Source organism: Bos mutus, chromosome 19 (genome assembly GCF_027580195.1).
Source record: "Bos mutus isolate GX-2022 chromosome 19, NWIPB_WYAK_1.1, whole genome shotgun sequence".
NCBI lineage: Eukaryota > Metazoa > Chordata > Mammalia > Artiodactyla > Bovidae > Bos > Bos mutus.
This window is the reverse complement of record NC_091635.1, coordinates 33,610,162-33,630,670: the sequence shown is the minus strand read 5'-3', so window position 1 is coordinate 33,630,670 and position 20,509 is coordinate 33,610,162.

Genomic DNA, 20,509 nt, shown 5'->3' with positions numbered 1-20,509 from the left:
AGCCACTATGGAGAACAGTACCGAAGGTTCCTTAAAAAACTAAAAATAGAGCTACCATATGACCATGCAGTCCACTCCTAGGTATTTATATATGGAGAAAAACATGATCCAAAAGGATACATGCAGCCCAGTGTTCATTGCAGCATTGTTTTCAATAGCCGAGATATGGAAGCAACCTAAGTCCATTAACAGTGGAATGGATAAAGAAGATGTGGTACACATATCCAGTGGAATATTATACAGCCATAAAAAAGAATGAAATAATGCCATTTGCAGCAATACAGATGGATCTAGAGATTGTTATATGGAGTGAAGTAAGTCAGACAAAGAAGGAGAAATATTGTATAACATCCTTTCTATGTGGAATCTAAAAAGAAATGATACAAATGAACTTACAAAACAGAAAGAGACCCATAGACTTAGAGAAGGAACTTACAGTTGCAGGGGGAATGATGTGAGGGAAGGATAATTAGAGGGTTTGGGATGGACATGTAAACACTGATAGATTTTAAATGGATAGCCAACAAGGACCTACGTACAGAACAGGGAGCTCTGCTCAATGTTATGTGGCAGCCTAGATGGGAAGGAAGTTTGGGGGAGAATGGATACATGTATATGTGTGGCTGAGTCCCCTTTGCTGTTCTCCTGAAACTATTACAACATTCTTAATTGGCTATACCCCAATATAAAGTAAAAAGTTTAAAAAATAAATATCTGTGATTGGCTTAAGGTGAAACTTCAGCTTCTCAGTTTCCTCACCTATAAACTTGACAGAACTAAATTTGGGGCATTAAGATTTCTTCTCACTTTATGATTCATCTCTCTCTCTCTCTCTCCCCCTCCCTCTTTCTTCTCTCTCTCTCTCACATACACACACATTCTGCTTTATTTCTGGATATTAACTCCAAATGTCATACCAAACTATATTACAGCCTGAGGCAAAAAAGGAAAAATCAGTAGAACTTGTCCTCTATTTAAATATTGATATTTTGTTCATGGGGTTTTTGCATTAATTTTAATACACTATTTAAAATCTTGACTTAGCTGGATTTTTGGTGCCCCCTTAAATGATGTGCCCAAGGCAAGCACCTCACTTGCCTTGCCCTACTTCCAATCCTGTTAGGCCCTCTCTCCCTCTGGGTGATGAGGGAAGGGAGACTCCACAGATGGGCAGAAAGAAGAGACTAATGTGATTCATTCTATGAAGTTAGCCAGAGCCAGCTGTAGTGGTTATTTTATTATAGATAACCCACTCTGCTGGCTCAGACAGTAAAGAATCTGCTTGCCAAAGCAAGAGATGCGGATTTGATCCGTTGGTCAGGAAGATCCCCTGGAGAAGGGAATGATGACCCACTCCAGTATTTTTGCCTGGAGAATCCCATGGACAGAGGAGCCTGGTGGGCTACAGTCCATGTGATCGCAGAGTCAGACATGATTGAGCGACCAACACTTTCACTTTTTCACTTTCAACCCACCTATAATTTCTAGTTTTTATTTTAGTTCCCCCAGACTAACAATTCTTTGAGTATGGGGACCCTCATATCTTTTTTTTTTTTTTCGTTCTTGGCCTTTACACATCAAATGCCCCGCACAGTTAAGCACTGAATTATTAGAACAAAATGACAAGACACACAATGAATTCTAGATTTCACACCCACCTTCTCTTGACCTTCCAGAAGACACCTATCTGTCATTTAAATTATTTTTAAGTTCAAATGATAAAAACACAAGTAGCTAGAAAACCAGAAAGGTAAAAGTGTGGCTTTGGTGCAATGTCATCAGGCAACAAGGAAGACATCTGGGGTTTGTTCCTTGCTTTTTTCTTCTTCTAGAGTTAAGATGAGCAGAGGGGGACTTCCCTGGTGGTCCAGTGGCCAAGACTCCATGCTCCTAACGCAGGGAACTCAGGTTTGATCCCTGGTCAGGGAACCGGATCCCACATGCCGCAGCTAAAGATTCTGCATGCCACAACAACAAAAATCTCGCAACCCACAATGAAGATGGAAGATCTTGCATGCCACAACTAAGACCCAGCGCAACCAAATAAATAAACTTTTAAGTTTTTTTCTTTTTAAGAGGAGCAGAGGGAGGTAAGATGCCAACAAACAAGCTTCATGGAGCCAACAGGATTCCCAAAGTCTGAGGAAGGTCACCATTCTTTGACCTAACAAACCAAAGGATGCATATTACCCACTGGCTTGGGACAGGATTTGCAGGAAAACCTTCTGACTCCATTCATCTGATCTTGGGATGGAGCATAAAGGACTTCATATTGAAATGGGATCTGAGGTGGTGAGGGAGGGGGTATATGTGTAATTACAGCTGATTCACTTTGTTTTACAGCAGAAACTAACACATTGTAAAGGAATTATACAGTTTTTTAAAAAAAAAAAAAACAGGATCTGTGAAAAGTCTGCATTAGAGGACATTTCAAAGGAATTTTATTTCTTTCAATTAAATGCATAAATAAAAACTGATAGTATAATAGGGCTTTCCTAGGGGTGTATATTGTTACCCTGTTTATTTAACTTATATGCAGAGTACAGCATGAGAAACACTGGACTGGAAGAAACACAAGCTGGAATCAAGATTCCCGGGAGAAATATCAATAACCTCAGATATGCAGATGACACCACCCTTATGGCAGAAAATGAAGAGGAACTCAAAAGCCTCTTGATGCAAGTGAAAGTGGAGAGTGAAAAAGTTGGCTTAAAGCTCAACATTCAGAAAATGAAGATCATGACATCTGGTCCCATCACTTCATGGGAAATAGATGGGGAAACAGTGGAAACAGTGTCAGACTATTTTTCTGGGCTCCAAAATCACTACAGATGGTGACTGCAGCCATGAAATTCAAAGACGCTTACTCCTTGGAAGGAAAGTTATGACCAACCTAGATAGCATATTCAAAAGCAGACACATTACTTTGCCAACAAAGGTTCGTCTAGTCAAGGCTATGGTTTTTCCTGTGGTCATGTATGGATGTGAGAGTTGGACTGTGAAGAAGGCTGAGCGCCGAAGAATTGATGCTTTTGAACTGTGGTGTTGGAGAAGACTCTTGAAAGTCCCTTGGACTGCATGGAGATCCAACCAGTCCATTCTGAAGGAGATCAGCCCTGGGATTTCTTTGGAAGGAATGATGCTAAAGCTGAAACTCCAGTACTTTGGCCACCTGATGCGAAGAGCTGACTCATTGGAAAAGACTCTGATGCTGGGAGGGATTGGGGGCAGGAGGACAAGGGGACAACAGAGGATGAGATGGCTGGATGGCACCACTGACTCGATGGACGTGAGTCTGAGTGAACTCTGGGAGTTGGTGAGGGACAGGGAGGCCTGGCGTGCTACGATTCACGGGGTCGCAAAGAGTTGGACACGACTGAGTGACTGATCTGATCTGATAGCTGATAAAGAATCCACCTGCAATGCAGGAGACCTGGGTTCGATCCCTGGGTTGGGAAGATCTCCTGGAGAAGGGAATGGCTACCCACTCCAGTATTCTGGCCTGGAGAACTCCATGAACTGTATGGTCCGTGAGGGTCACAGAGTCGTACACGACTGAACAACTCTTTCTTTCAATAGGTATAACAATGGATTCATGCTGAAGTGCTAGCAAGTCGATCTACCGTGATAGAAGGCTCTGAACTGAATTCTCTACTTGTTTGACCACTAACTGTGTGCCCTTGAGCAAATCGCTTGCCTTTTCTATGCTTTCACTTCTTTATCTGTAAAAAAGGATGTTGGACTAAATGGCTGCTAAGATCCCTTTCACCTCTGACATTATATAGGAGAGGACACTATTCAAGGGCTGAAGGCAAGTTTGTTTATTAAATACTCCATCCCATTGTCTTTCTGCCCTGTTGGCCTTTTTCCCATGAGAAGTGTCAAATTCTTTTTTTTTTTTTTTTTTTTTAGTATTTATTTGGCTGCACTGGGTCTTCAGTTGCTGCATGTAGGATCTAGTTCCCTGACCAGGGATCGAACTCCAGCCCCCTCCCTGCATTGGGAATTCAGAATCTTAGCCTCTGTACCAGCAAGGAAGTCCCAGGAGTGTCAAACTGTTAATTAGTAGGTTTCCAAACATGAAAACTACAAAGTTTTACTGTACATTTGGTTTGGGGTTTTTTTTTTTTATGGTTTTTTGTACATTTGGGAAAAATGAAGGTTTACCTTTTAAAGCAGAAAAATAGAGCTTGCTTAGGAATCTAACAAGTCATACCCCCCCCAAAAATGAAATGGAAGATCCTGAAAATCTGGGACTTCATGCAAAGAAAGAACAAGAATCATGTTTTTTTTTTTTTTTTAAAGATTCTCCTTCCATTTGCAACATCTTTATGCTTCCTTTATGGATTTCTCCATCTTTTTCAACTCTACAATGAGCTATTTTAAGAGTCTGTTTTCCTTCTCTACAGTAATACTGTTCAGATAGGCAATTTAATTGTCATCATACTTTTTCTTAGTCTTTCAAGACCTTTCATTACGGTGAAATAATTTTAGGTGCACCAAGCACAAATCCATTAAATACTTTCCTTATTTCACTAATGAACTATTGTGGGTGGTAAAAATTAATTTCATTCCACCCGTGATACTCACATATCTGTTAAATTTTTATAGCTGAGAAATGAAGGTTGCAACTAACTGAAGGCAAATGAGAGTCTCCTCTTAAAATGTTAAGTCTGTTGTTTCATTTATGCCAAGATGTATCTGAAGCAAAAAAAATCTATAAAAATACTTCATGAAATGAAAACGGCTCGACAGTTCCAATCTCAGGGTTGCTGCTGCAGAAGTTTTTATAGTCTGGATATGCTTAGGAATTAGAAGGCCCCTGTGTTCATGCATTGGAAGAAAATCGAGCAGATGTGTTTAAGCCTGTCCCAGCGGGCAAATCATTTGCAGGCTTGCACGGTACCATCAGTGTCAAGGTCCTGGAGTGAACTGCCACTTAGCTCAGCCAATGTGGCTCAAGTCCACAGCTCAGGCTGTGGTGCTAACACCTCCCATCTCACACCTCCACCCAGGGGAGGTCACAAATGAGAAGGGGAGAGGATGTGGACAGAGTCAGTCAAACCCTTCCCTGTTGTATGGAAAGGAACTCCAAACTCAGGGCCTACTGACAGAGGGCCAGAGAAGCCACTCTGACAGGCAAGGGACAACATCTCAGAACAGTGACGGGTCAGATCCATGAACTCTGGCCGGAAGGTGCATTGAAAAGGAAAACAGGGACTTTGCTGACTGTCCAGTGGTTAAGACTTCACCTTCCAAGGCAGGGGGTGCAGGTTCAATCCCGTGAGGCTAAAATCCCATATGCTTCATGGCCAAAAAACCAAAACATAAAACAGAAACAACACTGTAACAAATTCAGTTGTTGTTTAGTTGCTAAGTTGGGTCAGATTCTTTTGCTATCCAGTGGACTAATAGCCCAACAGGTTCCTTTGTCCATGGGATTTCCCAGGCAAGAAGACTGGAGTGGGTTGCCATTTCCTTCTCCAGGGGATCTTCCCAACCCAGGGATCGAACCCACGTCTCTTGCATTGGCAGGCGGATTCTTTAACACTGAGCCACCAGGGAAGTCCCATAACAAATTCAATGAAGACTTTAAAAATGATTCACATCAGAACAAAAGAAAAGAAAAACAGAAATCATCCTATCACACTGATGACAATAATGATTTCATTGGTAAACGGGGGGTGGGGGGAGGGAATAAGAAAATGTCTTTAGAGAAATAGCGCAACAGCCAGAGTTCTCTTTAGGGAGATAGGACAAATGTCACACGGCAAGAAAGGTCCAAGAACTGTCCCTGAAGATATATGCTTCTAGAACCACCAATGGCCTTGAGAGAGGTGAAATTGGGGCTGACTAGTCAGTGCTTCCTTCCATACAGTCTCTTCCTGAACCCACTCTGATTTACTTGAGGTCAGCACCTTAGGTGGAAGGAGCAGCGTGTGGATTTTTCTTTAGTCACATTTAATTCCAGTTTCTGCCTTCAAATATGTGCAAAGTGTTCCAGAGGGCTCCAGGAGCTTGGTGCTTGAACCCCTGCTCCTCTTTTTTCCCTTTATCTCTTATTCTGGACTCTTTTCTCATTTCTCTCCACCCTTCTTTCTAAAACCCAAATGGTTGATTGACGAGATGAAATGATCACTGATAAGAAGACAGCCTAAGACAAAAATCCCCCAAGTCATGTCCTATGGCCTCGGTGTAATTACTCAGGAGAGTCTGATGTTCATCCCACTGCTGAGTTTAGGGCTTAACCACATAACCAGGAAGATAAGTGATAACTTTAAAGGAAAAAAAAAAAATGAAGGGCCATAAGAAGGCAGTGGTCATACTTTTTCCATTTATAAAAACCATTACTTTGTTGTACTTCCATTTATCCACTCACACACACACACAACCTGATACCTTTATTATTTTTAACTCTATGAAATGGCAGCGAGCCACGTTAGCCTGCAGAGAATTATCAGTGGAGTCTGCCTTTAAAAAGAATGAAGGAAAAAAAAGGTTTCTCTCAAGTGACAGTAAATTGGATAAATGCTATTTTTAGATGAAATACATCTAACTAATGTCCAGATGTGATTCCACCACATGAAGAGAAAAACAAATCTATCTAAAGCACTGAGCTGTACTTGAAAACATTCTGTAAAGATTTCTGGTAATAACGATTTATCATGGAAAGGCTTAGACACGTGGTACTGACCAGCAGCCTCGGCAGCGGTTCCCTTGGGAACAACATCTGCACACGTGGCTTCAACATGTAGACGATCCCAAGGTTTACATTCCTGATTTAGTTGTTACTGACTCTCTGGGCTCACAACTCGTCGGCAGTATATCTCCACGTGAGCAGAGAGAATAAGGGGAGAACACACGAATCAGGATTTCTGTGCTCAGCCAGTGGGGTCCTAGGATGGCTGACATCACGAGAGATCATGTACTTGTTCAAAGGATGCTGCTTCTGCTCCAGACAGTTTTGGAAGTCCTACTCATTCATTCAGCAAGTATTATATAAGCACCTACAGTCTTCTAAGCTGAGCATAAAGTAATGAGCAGAACAAACACAGCCCCTGTCCTCACAATTAGAGTCCAGCGGAATATCTTTTGGAGCCCAGATTGCAAATTATGAGAGAAAAACAAAATCTTATTACTTTGGTGACCCAAAGAGCAGTCCCAGTCTTTGCTGTGGTGCATGAACTTGAATAATGTCTGGCCATTTGAAACATCAATCTCTGAAATATAGTCACTGAAGATATTTAAAAATAACATGACACGGGCTTTAAGAGAAGAGTTACAAAGAAATCGCTGGGCAGCGGTGTCATCACTGGAATAAAGCGATGGCCTCTCCAGGTGATTCTCTCTGCCGTTTCTGCTCCTACAGGGAGGAAATGGGGAGAGGCTGTGGCAGGGAACGAGGGCAAGTTGGACAAGGGATAAAATTCCCGGTGGCACAGTGGTTAGGATGCTGTACTCTCAACGTAGGGGGCCCAGGTTCGATCCCTGGTCAGGGAACGAGAGGCCACATGCTCCAACTAAGAGTCCGTGTGCCGCAACTAAGGAACTCACCTGTTGCAACTAAGACACAGTGCAGCCAAATAAATATACCTTGAAAAAAAAAATATCTGGATAGAGGAGGGAGGGGGATAAAAGCGTTAAATGAAGGCAGCTTCAGAGTTGAGCCCAGATAGTTAGAAAACTGCGGTCAAGGTGTAATGGATTCTATCAAAGAATTGGATGTGGGGACTTCCCTGGTGGTCCAGTGGTAAAGAATCTGCCTGCCAATACAGAGGATGTGGGTTCAATCCTTAGGAAGATCCTGCATGCTGAAGGGCAATTATGCCCATGTGCTGCAACTATTGAGCCCCCACGCCCTACATACAGCCTGTGCTCCGCAACGAGAGAAGCCACTGCAATGAGAAGCCCAAGCACCGAAACTAGAGAGTAGCCCTGGCGCATCACAACTAGTGAAAAGCCTGTGCACAGCAACAGAGACCCAGCACAGTCAAAAATGAACGAAGAGAGAAAGACAGAAAAAATTTTAAAAACTGGATGGGGAAGCACAGGAGCTAGGTTTACAATGTGGGCACCAAAGTCCAGGGGGGTAGAAGTGTTTTTTTTTTCCAGATTAAAGATGGATTTGCATGTAGCCCTCTAAACTCTCCTACTCGAAGGCTCTTACAATATCCCACTCTCTGCAGAGAAATTTAGCTGCAACCTGGGGTGTGTCTTGTAGGCATGAAATTGAGCTGATGGAACTGATGAAGATATCAGGCTTGCAATATCAGTTTCACTCACATTACCCTCGACAGCTCAACTAACCAGGACAGGCCAGGGCTGGCTTCCTTTCCCTCCTTAAGAGCCACCCCATCGGGATAATCTTTTAAGCCTAGCAGATCAGAAATATTCTTATCTGTGCTTCTTGGCACCGTGGGTGATCCTGCTTCCTATAGGGACTCTGATGGAGTTGATCTCCACCCCAATACCCTGGTGGTTTTATTTTTTATTGGCGTATAATTGTCGTACAATGTTGTGTCAGTTTCTGCAATACAACACAGTGAATCAGTGTTGTTTATATATATGAATACATATATCCCCTCCCTCCCACTCCCCCATCGCACCCTCTAGATCACAGAGCACCAAGCTGAGCTCCCTGTGTTACACAGCAGCTTACACATGGTAGTGTGTGTATGTGTGTGTGTGTGTGTGTGTCAGCACTTCTCTCCTAACTCATCCCACCCCCTTTCCCCACTGTGTCCACAGGTTCCTTCTCTGTCTGCATCTCTATTCCTGCCCTGCAAACAGGTACATCTATACCATTTTTTTCTAGATTCCCATTACACCAGTGGTTTTAAAATATACCTCAAATACACATCTATGGGATGGCCTGGTGGGTGGGACCAGACTTCCCTACTTGGGTACATACAGAGCTTTTTTTTTTTAAAAAAAATCAGTTTTCTAAACTGGTCTCCGTGCAAGATTTTGTTAGATAAAACAAAATAATTCAGAGGAGGTTCTAGTATATATTTTTATAGAAAACAAGGTGGGATGCTTGAAATAGCTGTTCTAGACCAAGAGTCAGCAGTCATTTCAACCATATGTGGATAAACCGGGCTAGACCGTGGGGTAAGCAGATTCCTTTTGTGGTCTGTTAAGCCCCAGGCATGAACAAAAAAGAAAATAATAGGAAATCAATAAAAGAAGAGGGACGCCAGAGAAAGAAAAGGATTAATTTCTATAATAGTGGTTTGGAGGCCTCTCTTCCCAGAAAATGTACACTTATACACATTCACATAATATGCTGCAAACCATCTGTAGGGCTCTGTCAACTGTGAAGACCCTCATCTAGGGACCCAGGTTGAAAGCCTCCATGGGAGGCTTCCCTCACAGCAGGTTACCCTATCAGTTACATAGGGTGCCTGCTGTGAAGCCAATATTCTGGAATTCTCATTTTTATTTAATGCAACTCTGATTTTTCCTAGTTATACTTGTATGGATGTTGCTATGAATCACAGTGTTGTTCAGTCACTAAGTCATGTCTGACTCTTTGTAACTCCATGGACTGCAGCATGCTGGGCTTCCCTGTCCTTCACCATCTCCCAGAGTTAGCTCAAATTCGTGTCCACTGAGTTGGTGATGCCATCCAACTATCTCATCCTCTGTCATCCACTTCTCCTCCTTCCCCCAACCTTTCCCAGCATCAGGGTCTCTTGCAATGAGTCAGCTCTTCGCATCAGGTGGCCAAAACATTGGAGCTTCAGCATCAGTCCTTCCAGTGAATATTCAGAGTTGATTTCCTTTAGGATTGACTGGTTTGATGAACCACAGTGAACCACACTCAAAGTTTTGGACATAGGCTTTCAAATGTTTTGCTTAGAATTCATCTAATTTAATAGGCTTTATGAGCTACTCTCCAATCTGTATCTTTAGATCTCTAATCTGAAGAAATAACGTAATTGTCAGATTCAAGTGAAGTCTACCACTTGCCAAAGGTGTTTCAACACTTGTTGTATTAATAGCTCCCCTTGGAAGCACAAACAATTGAGGTTTTTGCTGGAGACATCTAATATTATTTGGTTATTTTAATAGCACTAGCCTCCTGGTGTCATCATTAAGCCTCTTATACTCCCTTAGGCCTTGATGGTTGTTGACACTGACACTTTTAATCAACCTCTATTTAAAACCTTAAGACCAGGACTTCCCTGGTGATCCAGTAGCTAAGACTCTGCATTCCCAGTACAGGGGACCCAGGTCTGACCCGTGGTCAGGGAACTATATCCCATATGCCACAACCAAGGGTTTGCATGCCACAACTGAGACCCAGTGCAGCCAAACAAATTTTTTTTAAGTACAGTTAAAAAAAAATAACCTTAAGACCAAGTAATTGTGACCAAGTCATTACCCTGTTATGCTTGATCCTTACTCAAAATAATCATTGCCTTTCTGGCCATCTATCCTCTCTTGTATTAACAGAGTAGGGTTTAATTCCAGCACAGACTTTCCCTTCTGAGTTCTGGCCTCACATATCCAGTGATTATACATACCAGAGACACCTTAAACTCAATATGCCTAAAGCTAGGAGAAGGCAACGGCACCCCACTCCACTACTCTTGCCTGGAAAATCCCATGGATGGAGGAGCCTGGTAGGCTGCAGTCCATGGAGTCGCTAAGAGTCGGACACGACTGAGCGACTTCACTTTCACTTTTCACTTTCATGCATTGGAGAAGGAAATGGCAACCTGCTCCAGTGTTCTTGCCTGGAGAATCCCAGGGACGGGGGAGCCTGGTGGGCTGCCGTCATGGGGTCGCACAGAGTCGGACACGACTGAAGCGACTTAGCAGCAGTTAGCAGACTCTTCTTTCGTCCAGATCTACTCTTCCCCCTGTCTACCTGCATGCACCGCCACACGACCATGCTTAAGACAAAGTTATCTGGACTTCTTCCTTCTTCTCCACTCTCGTGTCCAATAGGTAGTAAGGTCTTCATGAGTCCACCTCCCTCATAGCCAAGCACTTTTGTTCATGTCTCCACCCACCTTCGGGATTACTGCAGCAGCCTCACTGGACTTTCAACCCCTCTCCCTTCAATCTGTTGCTAATGACCTTTGGAAATTACAAATCTGGTCTTAGAACCATTTCCACTTAAAATCCTTTAATAGGGACTGCCCTGGTGGTCCAGGGGCTAAGACTTCATGCTTCCAATGCAAGGGGTCCAGGTTCCATCCCTAATCAGGGAACTAGATCCCACATGCTGCAGCTAAGAGATCCCACATGTGACAACTAAGACCCAGCACAGCCAAAAAAAAAAAAATCCTTCAATAGATGCCCCTTGCCCTCAAAATACAAATCAGACTCCTTAGCATAGAATTTAAGGCTCTTCCTAAGCTGTCCCCATGTCACCCCCAACTCCCCCAGGCCAGCACCCAAAGCTTGGGCCTGGTAAACCACATGCTATCCCTCTGAATGATGGCCTTTCCCTCTTGAGCACGCTTTTCCCTTGCTTAACACCTATGCGTTCTTCAAAAGTACATGAAATGTTGAAAAATGGGCACTATTTTGGTGTTGGATGCACATTTTATGATTTCTAATCCTCCCAATGATCCCCTGGGACCTGCAGAATTTGGTGAAAGGCGTGCAGCTAATGAGTAGCTAAACAGGAACTCAGATCAGGCCTGCTTGATTCCAGTGCCTACAATCTTTCCATGAAGCCAAGACGCCCCACTTCAGAACTGCACTCAGATGTTGTCTTCTGCAGGGGCCCCCCTGCCCCTCATCTGGCCTGGCTCTTACAGCGCCCACCAGGGCTTTCCTCTAACTGCCTCCAAAATGCACAGTGAAGTGTTGCTCAGTCACTGTCCTATGTTGTGAGCTTCTAGTGGCAAACAGTAGGCCTTTTAATTAGAAAAGGGACCTCCCTGATGGTCCAGTGGTTAAGACTCTGCACTTCCATTGAAGGGGCCACAGGCTTGATCCCTGGTCATGGAGCTAGATCCCACATGCCACAACTAAAAGATTCCACATGCTGCAACACACACACCCACACCCACACACACCCACACACATACACACCCACACACACACCCACACACACCCACCTGCATTCCACAGTGAAGATCTGCAGCTAAGAGCTGGAGCAGCCAGATAAATATCTTTTTTAAAAAAGAAAGAAAGAAAAGAACACCTGATCACAAAGCTAAAATTTAACTAATAGACTGAACTATGAACAGACCCCATGCCCCACATCCAGTCCAGGTACTTAGAAGTAACCAATGTTAACTTCCTTCTTGTATAACCTTCCAGAAATGTTCATGACTATGGAAATATATATACAAATATGTTTTCCCCCAACAGATGGTCTCAAACTGTACATACTTTTCTGCAATTTGCTTTTTTCCTAAAAACATTTTAGACATTTTTCTACATCAGTATGTGTAGATCTACATCTTTTTTTACAGAAATAAATCCATTTATACTATTTTCACAACTCATATAAAGGAATAAAACTCACTGCTTAAAGGTTATAAAGTCAGTGTGGGGAAAAAAAAAGTCTAGCCATGTGCTGCTTACAAGAGAAATACCTCAAACATGATGCACAAGGCCTAAAAGTCAAGGGATTCACTCCTACACTGTTGGTAGGAATGTAAATTGGTGCAGACACTATGATGAGCAGTATGGAGATTCCTTAAAAAACTAAAAACAGAGATACCATATGATCCTACAATCCCATTCCTGGGCATATATCCAGAGAAAACCGTAATGGACAAAGATGCACGCACCCCAATGTTCATTGCAGCACTGTTTGCAAGAGCCAAGACATGGAAGCAGCCTAAAGTCCACGACAGATTAACAGATAAAGAAGATGTAGTACACACACACACACAAGGAATATTACTCAGCCATAGAAAAAGAATGAAATATTGCCATTTGCAATATTTCATTGCAAATGAAATATGGATGGACCCAGAGATAATCGTACTAAGGGAAGTAAGTCAGATGAGAAAGACAAATATCAGATGCTATTGCTTATATGTGGAATCTAAAAAAAAAAAAAGATACAAATTAACTTGTATATAAAACAAAAATGAGGGCAGGAGGAGAAGGGGACGACAGAGGATGAGATGGCTGGATGGTATCACTGACTCAATGGACACGGGTTTGGGTGAACTCCGGGAGTTGGTGATGGACAGGGAGGCCTGGCGTGCTGTGGTTCATGGGGTTGCAAAGAGTCAGATATGATTGAGCAACTGAACTGAAAACAAAAATAGACCCAAAGACATAGAAAACAAATTTATGGTTACCGAAGGAGAAAGATGGGGAGGGATAAATTAGGCATTTGGGATTAGCATATATCATACTACTGTATATAAAACAGATAACCAATAGGACCTACTATATAACACAGGGAACTATAATCAATATTTCATAATAACTTATAAGAGAAAAGAATCTGAAAAAGAATACATGTGTGTGTATAACTGTATACCTGAAACTAACACAATATTGTAAATCAATTGTATTCCAATAGGAAAAAGCACCAAAAGGTGGAAAGGAGACAAAAAAAGAAAACAACAACAACAAAGTGTTCTTGAGAGTTGTTAAAAAAAAAAAAAAAAGTCAAGGGATTCATTAAATAAGAACACATGAATCTGTGTGTGTATATATATTTAAATAAATAAATGGAGGAGAAGCGAAATTTCTGCCTTACAGAAGAAAAGTAACCAGTAAGTATAGATCAAATGACGAAAGTAGAAAACTGCCACTTGGCAACCATGATAGTAATAACTGATGCAAGCAAGAATCACTGATTTTTACTAAAGGGCAGTTGGTGATGGACAGGGAGGCCTGGTGTGCTGCAATTCATGGGGTCGCAGAGAGTCAGATACGACTGAGCGACTGAACTGAACTGAGACACTTGAGAAATGACAGCTTATTCACAATTGTCTCAAAATCTCTCTCCAAAAGAGAGAGGGAATTTACAAATTACAAAAGGAAAAATAAGAACTTTCTAATGAAAATTCTTGACAGACACCACCCTAACCGGGTGATCTAAATTAGCAGCACAGTTAAGGCACACATCATCTGATATCAGGCACTAAGAAGGACATAGCATTACTTCTGGAGTATTTCTATCAAAATGCATAATGTGAATATCGTTACGATGAACCATCAGACAAACCCAGCTCTGGAGACATCCTGCAACAGTAACAGATCCTTCAAAAAAGTCAAGTTCATGAGAGACAATGAAAGCACTGAGGAAGCATTTCAGATTTAGAGTAGCTAAAGAGATGTGACAACAGAATGCAATCTGTGATTCAGGACTTTCTTTTGCTATAAAGGACAAGGAGTTGTCTTAACTGGGATAAACCCCAATGGTCTTCCAAGATTACAAATCTGATCTTATAGCCACCTCTACTTGACTTCTTCCCATAGAGACCCTTTGCCTTCAAAATAGAAACCAAATCTGTTAGCATGGAATTCATTGCTCTTTGTAAGATGTCCCATCTGTAAACCCTTCAGTATGTATCTCTAAACAATGACTTTTTTTTGGTCCACACTGCCCCGCATGTGGGATCTTAGTTCCCTGACCAGGGATCGAAACTGCATCCCCTGCAGTGGAAGCACAAAGAAGTCTTAGCCACTGGACCACCAGGGAAGCCCCTCCAAGCAATGACTTTCTTGTTGATGGTAATGCAGCCACGATTTCATACAGGGCTGGGTATGAGAGCTACTAGATAGCAGAGAGCCGGTGGACCAGCCCCCACCGTCCACGATGGTGGAAGCACAGGTGTACAATTGCTATAGATAAGCTGAATTCCATATCTCTAAGAGTGACGCTAGGTCAGTATTTTTAAACCCACCTTCCCTCCAGGTGATTCGAGTATGTAGTTGGCCCCTAAAAACCTCTCTACTCTCCTCTCCCTACCCTCCACTCTTGAGCTCTGGGGATGAGAAACCATAGTTCTGGGGACCCACAGTCTTTTTTTAAAAAATATTTATGTATTTGGCTATGCTGGGCTCAGTTGCAGCACGCAAACTCTTAGTTGTGGCATGTGGAATTCTAGTTCCCTAACCAGAGTTCAAACCTGAGTCCCCTGTATTGATTGGGAGTGTGGAGTCTTAGCCACTGGACCACCAGGGAAGTCCTGGACCCACAGTCTTGAGCTTCTATCTGGGAGGATTCACCTTGCTGTGCCCACTCCCCTGCGCTGTACCTGGCTCCTCTGGACTCTAGCATTGCCACATAAGATGCGTGTTTTCCACAGATACAGACATTTGTCATCTCCAATAGACACATCTCCTTGAGGCTGACTGGGAAGCCACAGGGAAGGCACTGAACCAGAGGTTCTGGGAGTCTCAGAGGAGGGGGCAAGATGTCCCTGGGTTGGAAATTCCAGAAAGGCCTCCTGGAGGGAGTGGCTTTTGGGCAGGGCCATCAAAGTAGGATGGGTGGGTGGAGACCTATAATTGGACTTACTCCTATCTGATCTGAGTTCTCTGAAAGCCTGAGGCATTTTATTTCTCTTCTCCACCCTTTTCCCCACTTGAATTAAAATGTGATCTTCTACATCTTGAGGGTGCTTTAAGCATGGGCTTTAGAGTCTGAGAATACTGGGTCTGTACACATGTGGTCTGGGGTGTGTCAGGGGACCTCACTGACCTCAGCTTCCTCATCAGAGAGCTGGGGATGATGGTACTTCATAGGGTTGCAGGAAGCATTGAATGGAATGCTCTAGACAGAGAAAATCACTGAAGAGCAGTTGAACAATCATTCTGAGGGGGCTTCAAGTAGGGTTTGATGGACTTGGATAGGACATTTGTCATATCTCAAGTGGCAAAAATATTACCTGACTCTCTTAATTAAATGTCTTATTTTGAGATCATTGCAGATTCACATGCAGTTGTACGAAATAACTCAGAGAAGTCCTGTATATCCTTTACCAAGTTTCCCCCAATGGTAAGTCTTATGAAACTGTAGGACTATCAACCAGAATATTGACGCTGATACTATCATGATTCAGAACATCTCCTCCTCCACCAAGAGTTCCCAGGCTGCCTTTTTATAAGTACACCTACTTCTCTTCCACCCCATCCACTCCTTAACTCTTCAGTTCAGTTGCTCAGTGATGCCTGACTCTTTGCAACCCCATGGACTGCAGCATGCCAGGCTTCCCTGTCCATCACCAACTCCTGGGAGCTTACTCAAACTCATGTCCATTGAGTTGGTGATGCCATCCAACCATCTCATCCTCTGTTGTCCCCTTCTCCTCCCACATTCAATCTTTTCCAGCATCAGGGTCTTTTCTAATTAGTTCTTCACATCAGGTGGCCAAAGTATTGGAGTTTCAGCCTCAGCATCAATCCTTCCAATGAACACTCAGGACTGATTTCCTTTAGGATTGACTGGTTTGGTCTCCTTGCAGTCCAAGGGACTCTCAAGAGTTTTCTCCAACACCACAGTTCAAAAGCATCAATTCTACGGTGCTCAGCTTTCTTTGTAGTTCACCTCTCACATCCATACATGACTCCTGGAAAAACCATAGCTTTGACAAGACAGACTTCTGTCAGCAAAGTAATGTCTCTGCTTTTTAATACGCTATCTAGGTTGGTCATAGCTTTTCTTCCAAGGAGCAAGCATCTTCTAGTTTCATGGCTGCAGTCACCATCTGCAGTGATTTTGGAGACCAAGAAAATAAAGTCTCTCACTGTTTCCATTGTTTCCCCATCTATTTGCCATGAAGGGATGGGACCAGATGCCATGATCTTTGTTTTTTGAATGTTGAGTTTTAAGCCAGCTTTTTCCCTCTCCTCTTTCACTTTCATCAAGAGGTTCTTTAGTTCCTCCTTGCTTTCTGCCATAAGGGTGGTGTCATCTGCGTACCTGAGGGTATTGATATTTCTCCCGGCAATCTTGATTCCAGCTTGTGCTTCATCCAGCCCGGCATTTTGCATGATGTACTCTTCATATAAGTTAAATAAGCAGGGTGACAATATGGAGCCTTGACATACTCCTAACCCCTGGCAACCACTAATCTATTTCTATAATTTTATCATTTCAAGAGTATCATGCATGCAGGGAGCTCAAACCCGGTGCTCTGTAACAACACAGAAAGGTGGGATGGGGTAGGAGGAGGGACGGAGGTTCATGAGGGAGGGAACATATGTATACCTATGGCTGATCCATGTTGATGTATGGCAGAAGCTAACACAATATTGTAAAACAATTATCCACAAATTAGAAATAAATTTATTAAAAACAACAAAAAAGAACCCAAACCAACCAACCAGTGTCTTGTAAATGGAATCACATAGTATATAATCTCTTGGGATTTCCCTTATTCATTTGGCATAATTCTCTGAAGAGTCATGAAAAGGTTGTTGTGTGAATAATTCATTCATTTACATTGTTGAATATTATTTTGGATGGACCATCATTTAACCACTCACCCATTGAAAGACATCTAGGCTGTTTCTAGTCTGGGACTACTATGGATAAAGCTGCAATTAACATTTGTGTATAGGTTTTTATGTGAACTGAATGTATGTTTTCATTTTTCTGAAACAAATGTCCAAGATTGTAATTTCTGGGTTGCCTAGTCATTATGTGTTCAGTTTAAGACATTGTTGAACTGTCTTCCAGAGTGGCTGTAGCATTTTAACTGCATGCCAGCAATATATGAGTGAGCCAGTTTCTCTGCATCACTGCTGGCATTTGATATTGTAGTTATTTCTTATTTTAGCTTTTCTGACAGGCAAGTAGCAGTATCTCATTGTGGTTTCAGTTTGGATTTCCCTAATGGCAAATAGGGAGGAGGGAATGGCAAACCACCCCAGTATACTTGCTGTGAGAACCTCATGAACTGTATGAAAAGATAAAAAGATATGACACTGAAAGATGTCCCCCAGGTCAGAAGATTTCCAATATGCTACTGGGGAAGAGTGGAAGACAATAATAGCCCCAGAAGGCATGAAGCAGCTGGGCCAAAACGGAAATGCTGCTCAGTTGTGGATGTGTCTGGTGATGAAAGTAAAATCCAATGCTGCAGAGAACAGTACTGCATAGGAACCTGAAATGCTAGGTCCGTGAATCAAGGAAAATTGGACACGGTCAAGCAGGAGATGGTAAGAATTAACTTCAACATCCTAGGAATCAGTGAACTAAAATGGACATGGACAGGAATGGGCGAATTTAATTCAGAAGACCATTATATCTACTACTGTGGGCAAGGGTCCTATAGAAGAAATGGAGTAGCCCTCATAATCAACAAGAGTCCAAAATGCAGTACTTGGATACAACCTCAAAAATGACAGAATGATCTCAGTTTGTTTTCAAGACATGCCATTCAACATCACAGAAATTCAAGTCTATGCCCCTACTACCAATGCCAAAGAAGCTGATCAGTTCTACAAAGACCTAGAAGACCTCCTAGAACTAACACCAATAAAAGATGTTCTATTCATTACTGGGGATTGGGATGCAAAAGTAGGAAGTCAAGAGAGACCTGGAGTAACAGGCAACTTTGGCCTTGGAGAACAAAATGAGGCTGGGCAGAGGCTAACTGAATTCTGCCAAGAGAACGCACTGGTCATAGCAAACACCGATTTTCAACAACACAAGAGATGACTTTACACATGGACATCACCAAATGGTCAATACTGAAATCAAATTGATTGCATTCTTTGTATTGAAGATGGAGAAGCTGTATACAGTCAGCAAAAACAAGACCTGGAGCTGACTGTGGCTCAGATCATCAGCTTCTCACAGCAAAATTCAGGCTTAAACTAAAGAAAGTGGGGGAAAACCACTAGGTCAGCCAGGTGCGACTTAAGGTGATGAATAGGTTCAAGGGATTAAATACAGTAAACAGTGTGCCTGAAGAACTAGGGACAGGGGTCCAAAATATTGTACAGGAGGCAGCGGACAAAACCATTCCAAAGACAAAGAAAAGATGGCAAAGTGGTTATCTGAGGAGGCTTTACAAATAGCTGAAGAAAGAGAAGCGAAAGGCAAGGGCAAAAGGGAAAGGTACATCCAGCTAAACGCAGAGTTCCAAAGAATAGCAGGGAGAGACAAGAAGGCCTTCTTCAATGAACAGCGCATAAAACTAGAGGAAAACAGCAGAAGGGGAAAGACGAGAGATCTCTTCAGGAAAATTGGAAATATCAAGGGAACATTTCGCCCAAAGATGAGCACAATAAAGGACAGAAATGGTAGAGACCTAGTCAACTCAGAAGAGATGGAAAGAAGACACAGAAGAATTGTAAAAAGATCTTAATGAACCAGATAACTATGATGGTGTGATCTGTCACCCAGAGCCACTCTGGGGTGTGAAGTTAAGTGAGCCTTAGGAAGCACTGCTGTCAATAAAGCTGGTGGATGCAATGGAATTCCAGTAGAGCTACTCAAAACCCTAAAGGATGATGCTGTCAAAGTGCTGCACTCAATATGTCAGCAAATTTGGAAGACCCAGCAGTGGTCACAGGACTGGAAAAGGTCAATCCTCATCCCAGTTCCCAAGAAGGGTAGTGCTAAAGAATGTTCAAACCATCAGACAATTGCACTCATCTCTCATGCTAGTAAGATCATACTTAAAATATTACATGCTAGGCTTCAGCATTATATGAACCAAGAACTTCCAGACATCCAAGCTGGGTTTAGAAAAAGCAGAGGAACCAGAAATTAAATTACCAACATCTGGTGAATCATAGAGACAGCAAGCGAATGCCAGAAAAACATCCACTTCTGTTTCATTGACTGTGCTAAAGCTTTTGACTGTGTGGGTCATAACAAACTGTGGAAAGCTCTTAAAGAGATAGGAATACCAGACATCATCTTACCTATCTCCTGAGAAACCTGTAGGCAGGTCAAGAAGTAACAGTCAGAACCCTGTATGGAACAACTGACTGGTTCAGGACTGAGAAAGGAGTACACCAGGGCTGTCTGCTGTCACCCTATTTAACCTATACACTGAGCACAGCATGAGAAATGCCAGGCTGGATGAGTTATAAGCTGGAATCAAGACAAGTGGGAGAAACATAAACAACCTCAGATATGTGGATGATATCACTCTAATGGCAAAAGCAAAGAAGAACTAAAGAGCCTCTTGTTGAGGGTGAAGGAGGAGAGTGAAAGAGCTGGCTTAAAACTAAATATTAAAAAACCTAAGATCATAGCATCTGGCCCCATTACTGGCAAATAGAAGGGGAAAATGTGGAAGTAGTGACAGATTTCCTCTTCTTGGGCTCTAAAATCACCGTGGATGGTGACTGCAGCCATGAAATCAGAAGACAATTGCTTCTTGGCAGGAAAGCAATGACAAACCTAGACAGTGTGTTGAGAAGCAGAGACATTACTCTGCTGACAAAGGTCCATATAATTAGGGCTATGGTCTTCCCAGCGGTCAGGTACGGTTGTGAGAGCCGGACCATAAAGAAGGCAGAGTGCCAAAGAATTGATGCGTTCCAACTGTGGTGCTGAGGAAGACTCCTAAGAGTCCCTTAGACAGCAAGGAAATCAAACCAGTCA